A 16,913-nucleotide genomic window follows, 5' to 3' on the forward strand; every position below is an offset into this window, starting at 1 on the left:
ATTTCAAGCCTAATTCCACTACAGACCTCCAAATAATTTTCCGGACACGCTCCTAAGTCCAAAATCACCATATGGAGCTATTGGAATAATCAGAATTTGAATCCGAGGTCGTTTACACATACTCGACATCCGATCGACTTTTCCAACTTAAGCTTCTAACATGAAATTTTATTCTTCCAAGCTAACCCCGAAATACCTTAAAACCAAAACCGACAATTCACACAAGTCATAATATCTCGTAGAAAGTTATTCAAGACTTCAAATATTTGAAAGGAGCGTAAATGCTCAAAACGACCGGTCGGGTCATTACATATAGAGCCCATATTCATATTTAAATCCATCCACAGACCTCAAGCCGATTCTGATCGCATCGTACTAGGCTAATAACCTTTCAAGGATCCATAATAACCCTTTTTCCCATAACACACAAGAACAACCATCAAAACCGGAACAATCATCCACAGTCTACAACCAAGTGAATCGAGCGCCCTCCAGACATAAATTCTTGAATCAGCGATATTACCACAATCTTCATACTTGGTTTCAATCTTCACTCAATCAAGTGACTACATCCCACTCTTACACAATCTTTCCGTTGGACACTCTCCCACGACCTTCCGCACTAGGTAAAAAGTCTGCACATCCATACCACCGGTGACACTAATGCTGTAAAGCATATCAAGAATCCGCAATCAGTACGCAAAGCCTCTTACACAGGACACTGATCTCAGGTGACGCTGGAGACAATACCAACTTATTCTAAACATCTAAATTCCTTTTCCTGGTCATCCGAGATCGTGACATCCTTGTCAATACCGAACTGTAACCTCAATCCCTAATCTTTCAAATTTCATGCCGCTCACCGTACCTATCTTACCAATACGCGAGGACCCAAAAATTGCATCATAGCTCCTAAACCACTAATAGGATACACGATTCACTTTGTAGAAACCTTTCACTTTACACGTTTCAGGAGAATCATTGCAACACATGACTGAATTCTCATAACCGTAGAACACACAAATCCTCAAGTAGTGGTCTAAACCACCATAACCCTTTCAAGATCCGCCTACACATAACAAGGCATAATACTCGAATGCATCCAAATACAATCAATTACATCGGCCGTCAAGCCTCGCACATCCCGCCACAAATCACATGCATAATATAATCACACTGAAGGAACTGATCACTGCCACCATCATGCCAATTCAACCATGGTGAACCAATCCGACTTCTTCTAACTTATCCTTAACTTGTCTTAGAAATAATAATAACTCCAATCAACATATAACAGACTTAATCCTCATTCATCTTGAGTGGCCTTGAATCACGAGACCATGTTGTCTCAAATCCCACGAACCATCTTATACCCTCCTTGTGCACATATTCGTATCTTCAATTGGTACACCCATTTTGATAATTCCTCTATGAGTCCGAAGTTGTTTTCTCTCATTCCTCCAATACTACACCGTAGACCGAAGGTAACATAGAACACTCTAAGCCTCTTTTCATAATCTGCAAAAGCTCGATACTCAACCATACTACTGGCTCGAAATCCTTAGGCACCGCACTCTGAATTTTGTTTTTTGAACCCACAAGAATCATTGCTGCTTGTCACCCACTCCGACCTGGTCCCGAATATAATCAACTCCAAGGCTCTGCTGGCACATGAACACTCTCTCAATAAGCACCCGACTAAATCACTTTCCTTGTACATCACATCTACACGAAACATAAACTCTGAGTCTTCCCAAAGCCTGAACATGAATCGATAAGGCCAATTATAGCACACATTCCTCAAATTCTTTGCCCAAATCACCACTCATGACCCTCTTCCTTAGTCATAATACCCTACCAATATGCTGATAACCAGAAATCTCACAATTAGCCGACCATGAAATCTAACCGTAGGCGGTGGAACTCTCCCACTTAGCTTGAAGCTACCATTGCATAACTCTAGAACCCGCCAAGATTCTTTCTTCATCGTTGAATTGATCTTGCACAACCAACTCGCCAAATTCCTCGAAATCCTTCCATTTGACCTTTCATGAACACTCTGAATCACTAACCACATTCACATATTCGACCTCTTGCAGGATAACCAGTAGAATTCTTTCGTGACAACCCCAGCAACACCACGCAACCTCTAACTTGCTCACAGGAGATAACCCACCCGTGGAAATTCCATACCGACATCATCCAATGCTGCTGCACTAGGTATAATAACTACAAAATCAGTAACCCATCCTGAGCCCGTGCTTATTCACCAGCTGTACAGGTCCGTTCACTCCTCATGGACATCAACTAAAGGTGCGACAATACATTCCAATCCAAAGTCATGTTGTATCCTTCTTCATATCAAGCAACTCCCTCATGTCACACCCAATCTTCCTCAATATAGCAGCCAATATTCCAAATTAAGTCCGTGGACCTAGTCAAGGTCCACCATGAATCCCAAATCACTCTAAACTTTCTCAAGGCGTGAAGTCATCCTACCACAGAACCCACATGCTACTCTGCCACTCTCCCACTTTGGTCAAACTCACTCTTTTAAGTAACTACCCGACTCCTATTTCTCATGCTTGGCCTTCTATAAGTTTATCCACCACAAGGCACCTCCCACATACCCTTCATCATCCTTCGCTACCCAGTTGTTGCCTTAAATCCAATCTACCTCTATAGCACTAGAACCGATATATTGCTACCAACTTTAAACCTTTCTGGAAATCATCTTTCTCGAGCCATCAATACCAGGAATGTCGATTTGATCCCGAACCCCTACACACTACGACCCCTGACAGCCGCTTTCTCGGTACCATTTATAATACTCTGCCCCAAGGCGAACTGAAGGAAACCATAACACCGGCGAACTTAACACATTATAACCAATTAAGGACGATGACGCCACATCACATGCGAAGATTCTGCCACGCTTGAAAATGTCGAGTCCCGCTACTCCGTCAACCCAAGTCTAAAAATTCTTAGTTCGATTGCCTTTCCTCCGTCGGAAGTAAAATACCGAATTTCTGAATCATGCACTGAGTAAACCTCCTTTCAAGTCATTCACCGCCCCGAGACATAGGCAAGCATCCTACCATCACATCAATATTGTGCGATAACAACTCATGAGCATCATAGCAACCTGTGCATTGCCTCAAAGCTCTCAGAAGTATAGCTACCGAGCTGAAATGACAGAGTATCCTTCCGTAAGGCGACGACAATAGCCCAATCAACTACGCAGGGAGAAACATCCTGCACCACATCTGTAGTACCATTACAATTCCTCAATTCCGATTTATAACCAGCGCTTCACGTCACATAAAATTGAATGGGAAGGAAATGAAGGCATAAGCCTCAAAGGAATCAAATCGCACGATGAGGAATCAAGAAGGGAAGTGCTCCTAGCAGCCCTGTAGCCTCTTGAAGATAAGTACAGAGGTCTCCGTACCGATCCGCAAGACTCTACTAGACTCGCTCATGACTCGTGAGACCTAAGTGAACCTAGTGCTCTGATACCATGTTGTCACGATCCAAAATCCATAAAGTTCGTGATGGTGCCAGACTCCACTGTCAGGCAAGCCAACACTAAATAGTTAATTAAATCCTCATTTTAATATTTTTGAAATCGTAAATTTACTTTAATTTATCTAGTAAAAGATGAATTTACAGAATAAATAACAATGTTTTCTAATTCCAATATTGAACATCCCAGAACCCGGTGTCACAAGTGCATGAGCCATTTCTAGAAATTTAAAATAAAATACAATAACTGTCCGAAATATAACTTGGACAGGAAAGAAAATACAATACTCTAAAGGAGACTCTGCTGGCTGCGGTGCGTTGTATAGAAAGCAGCTCACCTAAGTCCCCGCCATAATCGCACCTCTGCGCCCACAAGGCCGCTAAACATATAGGTACCTGCACAAAAATGTGCAGCAAGTGTAATATGAGTACGTAAATCAACGCGTACCCAGTAAGTATCGCGCATAACTCCGAAGAAGTAGTGACGAGCGGTCAACTTCGACACTTACTATGGGCTATAAATGGGATATCAATGATATAATTAAGTATGGATTATATGAACGGTTGCAAGCTTAATATTTTGAGTAAGTTAGCAGTTCTTTCATAATTAAGAAATCTCCAAATTTATCTCCCATTATTTAACAATTTATATCTCCGGCCAGTGAGGCCATATCAATTGTCATAAATTTCAGGGCAAGCAATACAAGCATACGCAAATCATGCCAAGGTCGTACGACCCGATCCAACAAATATTTAAATTGTGCACTACCAGAGGGTCGAATGGCGCGAACCATAGATGTATCTATTTAATCTACCGAGGCGTTCGACCCGTTCCACGAAAGATAACACATTCAAATAATCAATCAAGAATACATCAATGGGCAATTATCAAAGGAAAAAGGCAATTTCTCTTTTAAAAGTCAAGGAAACGATGTCTAGCTTTTTAGAAATTTATTAACAGAGTTCGATATGATTTAAGCATTTTAAATTGACAACAAGACTGCAAGTATTACAAGTAAAGCATGCTTTTGGGTCCTAGACACCCCGAACTTAGGCATAATAGTAGCTACGCACGGACTCTCGTCACCTCGTGCGTACGTAGACCCCACAAATAGGAGCACATATTGATTTATTTCACCTATGGGGTAAATTCCCTCTTACAAGGTTAGAAAGGAGACTTACCTCACTCCGAAGTTCCATAACCGGCTCCCAAGCTATTAAATCAACTCAAATCGATGCCCAACGCTCCAAACTAGCCAGACAATGTGCAAACCAAAGAAAATATACTCTAATACTCATAACAATTCAATTTACAACCATTCCCAACTCTGTTCAAAAAGTCGATAAAATCACCCTCGCCCCCATGTGCTCGAATTCCGAATTTGTTTTGAAGATTATCCTTACCCATAACCTTATGAACTCAAATATATTATTTATTCCCAATTTCATGCCCAAATTCGTGGTCAAAATCCAAAATACCAAATTCTAGGTTTTTCTTCAAAATCTTAAATTTCTACAAATTTTCATGTCTAAATCCATATATAATCAAAGTATTTAACTTGGAATAGGTGAGAATCACTTACCTCATGATTGACGATGAAAATGGTGCTCCAAAATCGGCTCCCATCGAGAAAATGAAATGAAAATAGCCCAAATTCCCATTTAAAAACTTCAATGCCCAGGTCAGCCCTTCTTCGCGATCGCATAAAGATCATCGCGATCGCGAAGGCCAAAAAAACGCAGTGCCCCCAACTTCCTCTTCGCGTTCGCATTTTCCTGGCCGCGTTCGCGTAGCCTTCTGATCACCACCCTCTGCGTTCGCGGTCCATTAGCTGCCTTTGCGAAGGCCTACTGCTCCAGGCCTCGTTCTTCACTGCGTTCCCGTCCTCAAGAAGGCGTTCGCATAAGGCAAAAATCATGGTCCATCAATTCCTTCTTCACGATCGCGTACATCCACCCGCAATCACGATGCACAACACCAGATGCCCCAAACAACTCTACGCGATTGCGGACTTCCTATCACGATCGCGTATAAGGAAACCAACAACAACCATGACATCAACTTCAGCAGATCCCCCAAGTCGAATTTCAATCCGTTAACCATCTGAAATCCACCCGAGGCCCTTGGGACCCCAACCAATCATACCAAACAGTCCCATAACACATTACGAACTTGCTCGAGCCTTCAAATCACATCAAACAACATCAAAATTATGAATCACACCCCGATTCAAACTTAATAAACTTTGAAACTTCAAACTTCTACAATCGATGCCAAAACCTACCAAATCACGTCCGATTGACCTCAAATTTTGCACACACGTCATATTAGACCTTACGGACCTACTCTAACTTCCAGAATCAAATTTCGACCCCGATATCAAAAAGTCCACTTCCGGTCAAACTTCTCAAAAACCTTCAAATTTCTAGCTTTAGCCAAATGACTCCAAAATGACCTACGGACCTCCGAATCTACTTCTGGACGCGCTCCTAATACCAGAATCACCATACAGAGCTATCCCAGACTCGGAATCCCAAACGAACATTGATAACATTGAAATGCACTTCAACCCAAATTTATGAAATTCTTCCAAAATGCCAACTTCCACAATAGGCGCCGAAATGCTCCCGGGTCATCCAAAACCCTACCAGGACATACACCCAAGTCCGAAGTCATCATACGAACATGTTGGAACCTTCAAATCCTGATTCCGAGATCGTTTACTAAAAAATCCAACCTTAGTCAATTCTTCCAACTTAAAGCTTCCGAAATGAGAATTTTCTTTTCAAATCAACTCTGAACTTCCAAAATTTAAATTCCAACCACGCGTACCAGTCATAATACCTGAAGTGAAATTACTCATTGCCTCAAACAGATAAACGACGTGCTAGATCTCAAAATGATCGGTCAGGTCGTTACAGTTTTTCCTCTAAACCCATGATTTCTAAGATTTACCGGTTATAATCTACCCATAATCTATGTATTTAACTCAAAGTGTGTAAAATTAACTTACCTTCAAATTTCTAGTTGACATCCCCTCTCAAAAAGCTCCAAAATCATCCAAGAATGGAAGAAAATGGGCTCAAAATGACTGAGCCCTGATTTTAACACATTCTGCCAAGCAGGAGTTTCGCACCTGCGAAGGTGTACCGTACCTACGAAAAAGCCTCGCATCTACGAGTTTCACTTGATTGCCACCCTCTCGCATCTGCGCGCGTTGCCTCGCACCTGAGCATTTGTAGGTGCGCAAAAACATCCGCATCTATGGTCGATTATCCCTTCCCTATTTCGCTTCTCCGTACAAGTAATCACATTTGTGTGGGTCGCACCTGCGGCTATCCAAGCGCAGGTGCGAACATACCAGAAGCAAAAAGCTTCAGTTCCTTTCCAAATTTTCAAAATTGGTTCGAGCCTCGTTCAGTTAACACTCGGGGCCCCGCCCGAACATACCAACAAGTTTGAAATCATAAAATGGACTCGCTCGAACTCTCAGAACGTGTAAAATAACATCAAAACTAAGAATCATACGCCAAACTAAATTGATTCAACTTAGAATTTTCAAATTCTTCAAACTTACTCCGAATGCACCGAAATATACTTATACTACTCGGAATGACTCCAAATTTTGCGTACAAGTCTTAAATTACCATACGGGACTATTCCCAAACTTAGAATTTCAAACGGACCTCAACTTCTCCAAAACCTATTCCAAACCAAATTTAAAGAACTTTAGACCTTCAAATAGTCGATTTTCACTATTAAGCGTCAAAACTCTCCCGGGTTATCCAAAACCCGATTTGAACATACGCCCAAGCCCGAAATCATCATATGAACCTATTGGAACCGTCAAATCCCAATTCCGGGGTCATTTTCTCTAAATGTTGACCAAAGTCAAACTTGGCCTTTTAAAGCCAAACTAAGGAACCAATTGTTCCGATTTCAACCCGATCACTTCCAAAAATTTTGAACCAACCACCCCCGTAAGTCATAAATTAATAAGATCACATACGGAGAGTTTTATTTAGGGGAACGGGGTTCTAAAAGTCAAAATTACCGGTTGAGTCATTACAACGAAATATCAATGAAATCAGTAAGACAACAGAAAGAATCGACCACTATGGGTCCCAACAGTACCGACATAAAGCCTAAACATGATATCTAAGCATAGGTGATAACTCAATTACTTTATCACATGATGAAAACATGGATATCAACAAGATAGAACCACTAGACGGTGCCATGGAATCGACCAGGTCATAATTCCTGCGGTGCACCCCCGCACGCCCGTCACTTGGCATGTGCGTCACCTCAATACCAATCACATAACACATAACTTCGGGGTTTCGAACCCTCAGAACCAAGTTTAGAAGTGTTACTTACCTCAATCCGAGAAAATCCCTACTCTAATATGCCTTTGCCTAGCAAATCGGCCTCCAAATGACCTGAATCTAGCCACAAATAGTACAATACAATCAATACGGGCTAAATGAATCAATTATACAATAAATTACTAAGTTATAACTCAAAATCCGAAAATGGTTCAAAACCGTCCCCGGGCGCACGTCTCGAAATCCAAAAAAAGTCACAAAACCCGAAAGCCCATTCAACCACGAGTCTAGACATACCAAATTTATCGAAATCCAACATCAAATCACCACTCAAACCCTCAAAATCAACTCTCCAAATCCCTAGCCTCAAACCCGTAAATTACACCTCAAAAACACACCATCTAGGTGAAAAATCAGTAGGGAAACATAATTATTGAAGACAAAAATGAACACAAGGAACTTACCTCAAGAATCCCCTTGAAAGTTCTTGTAAAATCCTCTAAAATCCGAGCTCAAAATGTTAGTAAGGGTGGAAATCTTGGAACCCTCACTTATATAGTTTCTGCCCAGGCTTTTCACACGTGCAGCAACTAAGCCGCTTGTGCGGCCTCGCATGAGCGAAAAAATACCCTCTTTTTCGGTGCTATCCGCATCTGTGGCTCCCAGATCCGTTCCTACGAACATGCCCCTACGTGATATCCTCCGCTTCTGCGGAGCCCAGCTCGCCTTCCTTCCTTCGCTTCTGCGGCCTTCACCCCGCATCTGCGGTCTCGCAGGTGCGGGAAAACCTTGACCGCAGGTGCGGGAAAACCTTCGCACCTGCGGCCCTCTACTTTCTATACTCCATCTCCACATCTACGTAGCTACACCCACACCTGCGGGATCGCATCTGCGGTTCCCACTCCGCAGGTGCGATTACACCAGCAACACTCAGATTTCAGCAGCTTCTCAAATCACATTCCAAGTCCGTTGACCACCCGAAATTAACCCGAGGCCTCCGGGACCTCAACCAAACATACCAACAATTCCTAACACACGATACAAACTTAGTCAAGCCTTTAAATCATCTCAAACAACATCAAAACACGAATCGTACCCCAATTCAAACCTAATGAACTTTGAAATTTCCAAATTCAACAAACAACATCGAAACCTATCATATCATGTCTGATTGACCTCAAATTTTGCACACAAGTAATAAATGACACCACAGACCTACTCCAACTTCCAGAATTAGAATCCGACCCCGATATCAAAAAGTTCACTTCCGGCCAAATTCCCCAAAAATTCAACTTTCGCCATTTCAAGCCTAATTTCACTACTGACCTCAAAATCACAATCCGGACACGCGCCTAAGTCCAAAATCACCCAATGGATCTAAAAGAACCATCAATACTCAAATTCGGGGTTGTTTACACATATCAACATCCGATCAACTTTTCCAACTTAAGCTTTCCATTATGAGACTAAGTGTCTCAATTCATTTTGAAATTTCTCAGGACCCGAACCAACTAACCCGATAAGTCATGTAACAGCTATAAAGAACAAATGGAGCAGTAATTAGGGGAACGGGGCTACAACACTCTCAATTACCGGCCGTGTCGTTACATCTTCCCCCTCTTAAACAAACGTTCGTTCTCGAAAGGGTCTAGAAACATACTTGGAGTCCCAAATAGGTGTGGATATCTGCTCCGCACCTCCCGTTCGGTCTCCCAAGTAGCCTCCTCAACGGGCTGACCTCTCTACTACACCTTCATTAAAGCTATATCCTTTAACATCAAATTCCAAACCTACTGATCTGAAATGGCCATCGGCTCTACATCATAAGTCAAATCACCATCCAACTGAACCATGCTAAAATCCAAAACATGAGACGGATCGCCGACATACTTCCGGAGTATAGAAACATGAAATATGGGATGCACACTCGACAAGCTAGGTGGCAAGGCAAGCTTATAAGCCACATCTCCAATCCTCTGAAGTACCTTAAAAGGCCCAATTAACCAAGGGCTCAACTTGCCCTTCTTTCCGAACCTCATAACACCCTTCATGGGTGAAACCTTCAGCAGAACCTTCTCCCCAATTATGTAAGAAACATCATGGACCCTCCTGTCGGCATAACTCTTCTATCTGGACTGCGCCGTGCGAAGCCGCTCCTGAATCAATTTAACCTTGTCCAATGCATCCTGAACCAAGTTAGTACCCAATAGCCTAGCCTCCCCCGGCTCGAACCAAGCCATCGGAGATCTACACCGTCTCCCATACAAAGCCTCATACAGAGCCATCTGAATGCTCTACTGGTATTTGTTATTGTAGGCAAACTCTACGAGTGGCAGAAACGTATCCCAAGAACCCCCAAAATCAATAACACAAGCGCGTAGCATGTCTTCCAATATCTTAATAGTGCGTTCGGACTGTCCGTCTGTCTGAGGGTGAAATGCTGTGCTCAACTCAACCTGGGTGCCCAACTCTCGCTGTACTACTCTCTAGAACTGTGATGTAAACTGCGTGCCTCGATCTGAAATGATGGACACTGGCACACCATGAAGGCGGACGATCTCTTGGATGTAAATCTCAGCCAACCGCTCCCACTTCCACTTTCAAATCTCTAACCTCTGAAGCAATCCACCCGGTCTCTGATGGTCATACTTGACCTGCTGACAGTTAAGGCACCGAGCTACAAACCCTACTACATCCTTCTTCATTTCCCTCCACCAGTAGTGCAATACCGCGAACTGTGGGCCTCCTCAACAATCAACTCACATATCCCATTCACATTGGGCACACAAATCCGACCCTGCATCCTCAATACTTCATCATCCCCAATAGTCACATCTTTGGCATCACTGTGCTGAACCGTGTCCTTAAGGACAAGAAAATGGGGATCATCATACAGGCGCTCTCTGATGCGATCATATAAGGAACACCATGAAACCACACAAGCTAGAACCCGGGTGGGCTTCAAACTATCCAATCTTACTAACTGGTTGGCCAAAGCCTGAACATCAACTGCAAGAGGTCTCTCTCCAATGGGAATGAATGCAAGACTACCCATACTCACCGCCTTTCTACTCAAGGCATCGGCTACAATATTGGCCTTCCCGAGATGATACAGAATGGTGATATCATAGTCATTTAGCAGCTTCAACCATCTCCGCTACCTCAAATTTAGATCCTTTTGTTTGAATAAGTGATGGAGACTTTGATGATCCGTAAACACCTCATAAGACACACCATAGATATGATGCCTACAAATATTCAATGCATGAACGATGGCAGCTAACTCTAAATCATGAACATGGTAGTTCTTCTCATGAGGCTTCAGCTGGCGCGAAGTATAAGCAATTACTCTACCCTCCTGCATCAAGAAACACCCAATACCGATTCGAGAAGCATCACAATATATTGTATAAGAGCCTGAAGCTGAAGGCAAAACTAGAACTGGAGCTGTGGTCAAGGCAGTCTCGAGCTTCTGAAAGCTCTCCTCATACTCATCAGACTACCTGAAAGGAGCATCCTTTTGGGTCAATTTGGTCAAGGGCGATGCAATAGACGAGAAACCCTCCATAAAGCGATGATAATAACCAGCCAAGCCGAGAAAGCTCCGAATATCCATAGCTGAGGACTGCCTGGGCCAACTCTGGATCGCCTCTATCTTCTTCGGATCCACCTGAATACCCTCACTGGACACCACATGTCCCAAGAATGACACTAAGCTGAGCCAAAACTCACACTTGGAGAACTTGGCATAAAGCTTCTCCTCCCTCAACCGTTGCAACACAATCCTCAAATATTGGACATATTCCTCCTGTCTACGTGAGTATACCAGGATATCATCAATGAACACTATGACAATTGAGTCGAGATAAGGTTGAAACACACTGTTCATTAGATGCATGAACGCTGCTGGGGCATTGGTCAGCCCATAAGACATCACAAGGAACTCATAATGACCATAACGTGTCCTGAAGGTTGTCTTTAGAATATCCGAGACCCGAATCTTCAACTGGTGATACCCAGACCTCAAATCAATCTTGGAGAACACCCTCGCTCCCTGAAGCTGGCCAAACAGATCATCAATATGCGACAAAGGATACTTGTTCTTGATTGTATCTTTGTTCAACTGCCTATAATCAATGCACATCCTCATAGTACCATCCTTATTCTTCACAAATAGAATTGGTGCACCCCAAATGTGACACACTAGGCCGAATAAACCCCTTATCCAAGAGTTCGTGATGCTTCTCCTTCAATTCCTTCAACTCAGCTGGTGCCATGCGATATGGTGGAATAGAAATAGGTTGGGTGCCCGACACCAAGTCCATACCAAAGTTAATATCCCTGTCGGGCAGTATGCCCGGCAAATTTGCAGGAAATACGTCAGGAAACTCCCGCACCACCGGAACATAATTAGTAGTGGGAGTTTCAGCACTAACATCCCTCACAAAGGCCATATAAGATAAACAACCTTTTCCAACCATCCGTTGGGCCTTCAAATATGAAATCACTCTGCTGGCTGGGCGGGTGGTGCAGTAAAGGGTGCTAAAGTCATAGGCTGACTCCTCTGCTGAGCTGGACCTCCTGTAAGATAGGGACAATACCTCTTGATGTGACCCATGTCTCCACACTCGAAACAACCCCTCCCTGCGAATGGTGTGGGGACTGGAGGGAGCCCCGAGCACCAGAATACCCACTAGAAGAACCCGGTGCCGACTAGCCCTGAACTAAAAGTCTGAGCTGGAAGGGCACTGAGAGATGACTTACCCCGATGAGAACTGTATGAACTATGGCTAGATGATGCACCACGGTAAACTAGACGAGCCATCTCAGAATGCCTATAAGGCCGACACCTGCCGTGGTGGAACTGACCTCTAGAAGGAACGCCACTAAAACCACCTGATCAACGAGGCCTCTTGGCCTCCCTCTCAACCCGCTCCTGACTGCGGACTATCTCTATTTGCCAAGCAATGTCGACTACCTCATCGAAAGTAGCACCAGATACCCTCTCCCTAATCATAAGCGACCGCAACTGATATGTGAGGCCATAAATGAACCTCTTGATCCTCTCCCTATCAGCGGGAACCAACCAAACTGCGTGACGAGCCAACTCAGAAAACATCATCTCATGCTGCATCACAGATATGCCATCTTGACGCAGTTGCTCAAACTGTCTGCGTAGCTCCTCTCTGCAAGACTGTGGCACGAACTTCTCCAAGAAGAGAATGGAGAACTCCTGCCATATAAGTGGTGCTGCACCGACCGGCCTGCACCTCTCATAAGCCTCCCATCATCTGAAGGCAGCCCCAGAGAACTGAAAAATAGTGAACGAGACCCCACTAGTCTCTAGGATACCTGCTGTCCGAAGAATCCGCTGGCACTTATGTAGAAAACCTTGAGCATCTTCTGACTCAGCACCACTAAATGATGGAGGTAGTAGCCTTCCAAATCTCTCAAGTATCATCTGCTTATCATCGTCCATAACAGGGATCACCCGAGCCTGAGCAGCTGTAACCGGCTAGACTGGTGGTACCCCCGGTATATGAAGTCCCTACACTAGCTTCTCTAGAGTATGGGCAACAGGGGTATGAGTACCTCCCCCGGCCTAAGAAGTGGCAGGTGCGGCCTGAACCAAAACCACCTGAGCAAGGCCAGTGCAATCTGTCAATATCTGGGCCAAAGCCTCCTGAAGGCCTGGAATCATAATGGGCATAGCTGGTGCCTGAGCTTGCCCCACTTGATCAACTGTATCGGATACCTGCTCCTGAGATGGAGTGACTGGTGGGTCCACAGGTGCTGCCCTAGCTGCTGTACGATCTGCACCCATGCCCCTACCGCGGCCTCTACCGCGACCTCGGCCTCTCGCGACCCTAGCTGGTGGTACTGGTGGCTGTCCATCCTGCCCAGTAGTACATGTCATCACCATCTGTCAGAGAATACAAGAACGTGAAGTTTCCTAAGGGTTCGACACCCTCTCAAAGATAAGTACAGACGTCTCCGTACCGGTCTGCAAGACTCTACTAAACATGCTCATGACTCGTGAGACCTATGTAACCTAGGCTGTGATACCAACTTGTCACAACCCAAAACCAACCGTCATGATGGTGCCTATCGTGGAACTAGGCAAGCCAACTCCTTAACCAGTTCAACAAAACAAAAACTTTGAAAATTAAACGGAAGCAGTTAATATTTAAGAAAAACCGTTTAAAAATCGAAATAAACCATAACGCAATAAAAATCTCACCCAAAATCGGGGTGTCACCGAGTGCATGAGCATCTATGCCAGGATATAGCCTACTACAATGTCTGAGGAATAAGAACTGAAATACAAATAAAGATAATAAAGGAGAGTCAAGGCATGTGAATGCCATGCAGCTACCTCGATAGTCTCCGAGATCTCGACTCCTCACTCAGAGCCACCATAACCGGAAGCACCTAGATTTGCACATGAAGTGCAGGGTGTAGCGTGAGTACAACTAAATCAATAAGTAACAAGTCTAAACTTTGGACTGAAAGTAGTGACGAACTCAACCGGCACAGTTCAATATAGAAATAACTGTGCAAAAATGTAGACATACTTTCAAGTTTGATGGATATCTCAAAATAGTAAAATGGATCAAATCTGAATAATATGAAGAATATAACTCATCTACTTCTACATGCCAATGCACATGCTGTATATGACACACCATGCTGATAGCCTCTTATTCTCACACTCTCAAATGCTCAATCACTCAGAACTGTATATGGCCCATACGGCCTAGGGAAGATCCATCCCGAAAAGATCCATCCCAGAATATATACATCACTGACCATCAGTTACCCAGTACTGAGTAAGGCCAACCCAGCCCGTGGAGAAGATCCATATCTAGGTATATAATGCTTCGGACAAGATCCATGTCTAGGGAAGATCCATCCCTCAATGTAATCAATCGCGCTCACTGGGGGTGTGTGCAGACTCTGGAGGGGCTCCTTCAGCCCAAGCGCTATCATAATCAGTATAACCGTTGCGGCGTGCAGCCCGATCCCATAAATGTCACTCATAATCAGGCCCTCGGCCTCACTCAGTCATCAATCTCTCCAATCTCTCTCTTACAGGCTCACGGTGTCATGATACTAGCCCGAAAACAATGATACGATGTATTAATAAATAACAACAGAGACTGAGATATGATATGAAATAAATAAATATGACTGAGTACGAAATATCGATGAAATCAGTAAGACAACAGAAAGAAACGACCACTATGGGTCCTAACAGTACCGGCATAAAGCCTAAATATGATATCTAGCACGGGTGACAACTCAATTACTTTATCACATGATGAAAACATGGATATCAACAAGATAAAACCACTAGACAGTGCCATGGAATCGACCAGGTCACTATTCCCATGGTGCACGCCCACCATCACTTGGCATGTGCGTCACCTCAATACCAATCACATAACACATAAGTTCGGGGTTTTGAACCCTCAGAACCAAGTTTAGAAGTGTTACTTACCTCAGTCCGAGAAAATCCCTACTCCAATATACCTTTGCCTTGCAAATTGGACTCCAAATGACCATAATCTAGCCACAATCAGTACAATACAATCAATACGGGCTAAAGGAATCAATTCTATAATAAATTATTAAATTATAACTCAAAATCTGAAATTGGTTCAAAACCGCCCCCGGGCCCACGTCTCGAAATCCAACAAAAGTCACAAAATCCGAAAGCCCATTCGACCATGAGTCTAGCCATACCAAATTTATCAAAATCCGACATCAAATCACCACTCAAACCCCCAAAATCAACTCTCCAAATCCCTAGCCTCAAACCTTCAAATTACACCTCAAAAATACACCATGTAGGTGGAAAATCAGTGGGAAAACATAATTATTGAAGAAAAAAATGAACACAAGGAACTTACCTCAAGAATCCCCTTAAAAATCCTCTCACAAACCTCCAAAATCCGAGATCAAATTGTTAGAAATGGTGGAAATCTCAGAACCCTCGCTTATATAGTTTCTGCCTAGGCTTTCCGCACCCGCGACAACTAAGTCGCTTCTACGGCCTCGCAGGAGTGACAAAATACCCGCTTCTGCGGTGACCTCCTCATCTGCGGCTCCCACATCCACTCCTGTGGACACGCCCCTGCGTGATATCCTCCGCTTCTGTGGAGCCCAGCTCCCTTTCCTTCCTTCGCTTCTGCGGCCTTCACCCCGCATCTGCGGTCTCGCAGGTGCAAGAAAACCTTCATACCGGCGTCCCTATGCATTATCTCCTCCATCTCCTCATCTGTGGACCTTCACCCGCACCTGCGGGCTCGCATATGTGGTTCCCACTCCGCATGTGCGATTACACCAGTAGCACACAGACTTCAGCAACTTCTCAAATCAAATTCCAAGTCCATTGACCACCCGAAATCAACCCGAAGCCCCCGGGACATCAACCAAATATACCAAAAACTCCTAACACACAATACAAACTTAGTCAAGCCTTTAAATCATCTCAAACAAGATAAAAAATACGAATCGCACCCCAATTCAAACCTAATAACTTTGAAATTTCCAAATTCTACAAATGATGCCGAAACCTATCAAATCACATCCGCTTGACCTCAAATTTATCACATAAGTCAAAAATGACACCACAGACCTATGCCTACTTCCGGAATCAGAATCCGACCCAGATATCAAAAAGTCCACTCCCGGCCAAATTTTCCAAAAATCCAACTTTCGCCATTTCAAGCCTAATTCTACAACGAACCTCAAAATCACAATCCGGATACGCTCCTAAGTCCAAAATTACCCAACGGAGCTATCAAAACTCAAATCCGGGGTCTTTTACATATAAGTCAATATCCGGTCAACTTTTTCAACTTAAGCTTTTTATTATGAGACTAAGTGTCTCAATTCATTCCGAAATCTCTCCGGACCAGAACCAACTAATCCGATAAGTCATATAATAGCTATAAAACACAAATACACCAGTAATTAGGGGAACGGGGCTGCAACACTCAAAACGATCGACCGGGTCGTTTCAGATTCAGAATTGGGGTTGGAATTCACAAGCT

Source organism: Nicotiana tomentosiformis, chromosome 8 (genome assembly GCF_000390325.3).
Source record: "Nicotiana tomentosiformis chromosome 8, ASM39032v3, whole genome shotgun sequence".
NCBI lineage: Eukaryota > Viridiplantae > Streptophyta > Magnoliopsida > Solanales > Solanaceae > Nicotiana > Nicotiana tomentosiformis.